The following is a 2,441-nucleotide window of genomic DNA, read 5'->3' as shown; positions in this document are numbered from 1 at the left end:
TGTATTTTAGGGATATGAGGAGACTGAATCCCTCCCTCCCCCCATTCCTGGCAGGAACATTGCCAGGACATTCAACAGACACAGGCTCTCCTGCTGCCAGCCACCCACCTCCCGGGCCCTCAGTGCCCCCTTTCCACAGTCCTCCTATATGCCTGCTGTCCTTGGTATTGTCAAGAGTTACATTGGGTTCCAGAAGATGGTGGCAGGAGGATTTCGCCCACCAATGGATCTGGCTTCCATGCAGATGGGGAAGAAGAAGAGGAGGAGGAGGAGGAGGAGGTAGGGGGCTGGGTGAGGCCCTTCTTGACCCCTTCAGACGGCATTCATTTATCAGACCATCTGCTCTGCCCTCGCCAGAGCTGATGCTGGGGCTACTCAGGCGGAAACTGGCCCGCACACGGCTGGCCATGTGTTTGCCTCCTAGCTATACAGTGGTCAGCTGGAGCAATACTCTGCCATCCTCCCTGAGTGGGAGAGAGAGACAATGTGAGCTCTGGAGCAGCAGGGAAACCCAGGAACAAGATAGGTTAGAGGCAGTATCAGCAATAATAGCCACAAAAGTTATAACCGCTCATAATTTTGTAAGCCTCCATTGTAGACGAAGCTCTTTCCTAGAGAAAAAACTAAACAAGAGCTGAGGCAAGTTCAGTTTCTCCCTTTTCCAGATCAGGAAACTGAGTCTTAGGAAAATTAAGTGACTTGTCCAAGGTCACAAATGACCTTTGAAGTTTAAGCTAAAATGCTTCTGACTCAAGGTCCAGGACCATTTTCATCCTACCAGCATCTCAAAAATGAGAATTCCATTTTGAGGATTACAAGAAAGGGTATGTGTTGAGATGGTGAATTCAGTGTGCCTACACTTCAGAGAGAATGAAGGGTATGAAAGACAGCAGCATAGGAGAGGATAAATGGCCTTGGATGGAGAGCTAGACAAATGGGTGCCCTCCAGAAGTCCCTCCAACTCTCTGAGCCTCAGCATCTTCATCCATAGAATGGGGGTGATCATCTTTGTACTGCTCATCTTGAGGGATTGTGAACTAGCACTTTGTGATCTTCAAAACTCAGTAGAAATTTTAATTATTATTAAGAGGAAGAGAGAAATTAAGGTGTCGATGGATTGAAAGTAGTCTGACCTGGGCAGAATAAAGGGGAATCATCACCTCACTCAATATAAACCCTGTGTGTCTCTGAAGGTAGCCTGAGATCCCCTTGGGAAGAATTCTGCAATCTGATCTTGTATTAGCTACCTTCATGTCATACTGCTGATCCCATCATGGGCTTAAAGTTTACTAAAAATGCCAGTTGGTTTTTCACATCAACTCTTGTTCCACGCTATCCCCTGCCTACCTCTATGCAATTGACTTTTTGGACCCAAATCAGGGTTTACATTTACTCTCATTGTTATCTTTTTGTTACATTTATCCCTTTGTTCTGATCTCTTGAGATAGATAAATATATATACATATTTATATAATATATATATATTTATATATATTTAGAGAGTGTTGGTGGTATAGTGGTGAACATAGCTGCCTTCGAAGCAGTTGACCTGGGTTCGATTCCCTGCCAATGCAACTCAGAATTAAAAAAAAAAACTGACTTTTAGGGTGGCTAGGTGGCGTACTGGATAAAGCACCGGCCCTGGAGTCAGGAGTACCTGGGTTCAAATCCAGTCTCAGACACTTAATAATGACCTAGTTGTGTGGCCTTGGGCAAGCCACTTAACCTTATTTGCCTTGCAAAAAAAACCCTAATATTTATATATATACATATATATATGTATATATATATATATATATATATATATATATATATTCAGTTCTGCCCTTCCAAATGTTTCCCATTCCTCCACATTTTGTCATCAGAACATTTAATAAACTTGCTTTCTAAATATAACCAGTAGGTGGCATGAATTGATAACGACTCATTGCGTCATCACGAGCTTACTCTACCAATTTATCAGTCCTCAACCAGGACTGAAGCCCTGAGTGCCAGGTCCCTAATCTTACCTATAGTAAGACTTCTCTCCCTCAGTTCCACCCTTTTGGAGGTGAAACACCACTCATTGAGTAGAAGGTATATGGATTTGTGCATCTACCAATTCGAACTTAGCTGTGAACCCCCACTCTCTGCCTAACTTGTCTCTTTTTTGGATTTGTTGTATTTAATGAGCACTCATCACATGGCCTTGGCATAATGGAATTAGTTTGCTGCAAAAGCAGACACACATGCTAGAATGCTGCCTACAGCATTTTTACTCAGCACAGAATCGATAAGTAAATAAACAGTACTTAATAAAAAGGAGACAATGCATAAGAATAAATAATAAAGTACTGAGCCAATGTAAGGCCTTTGCTCTTCTGGATTCTGGAAGTCTTTCCCCTCCTCCCCAGATCTGGGATCGATCAAGACCTGAGAGTTCTGGATAATCACAGTTTGCC

At 43.0% G+C, this 2,441-nt stretch overlaps 1 non-coding gene across 1 annotated transcript; it reads left to right on the top strand.

The window, feature by feature from the left end:
• Positions 1–1,502: 1,502 nt before the first annotated feature.
• On the top strand, positions 1,503–1,574 carry TRNAR-UCG (transfer RNA arginine (anticodon UCG)). The gene has a single exon. It is a non-coding gene; the product is annotated as a tRNA-Arg (tRNA).
• Positions 1,575–2,441: the final 867 nt, after the last annotated feature.

Source organism: Macrotis lagotis, chromosome 2 (assembly GCF_037893015.1).
Source record: "Macrotis lagotis isolate mMagLag1 chromosome 2, bilby.v1.9.chrom.fasta, whole genome shotgun sequence".
In the NCBI taxonomy this organism is placed as follows: Eukaryota; Metazoa; Chordata; class Mammalia; order Peramelemorphia; family Peramelidae; genus Macrotis; species Macrotis lagotis.
The sequence above is the reverse complement of the archived record's forward strand: the minus strand, read 5'-3'. Positions and strand labels throughout refer to the sequence as shown.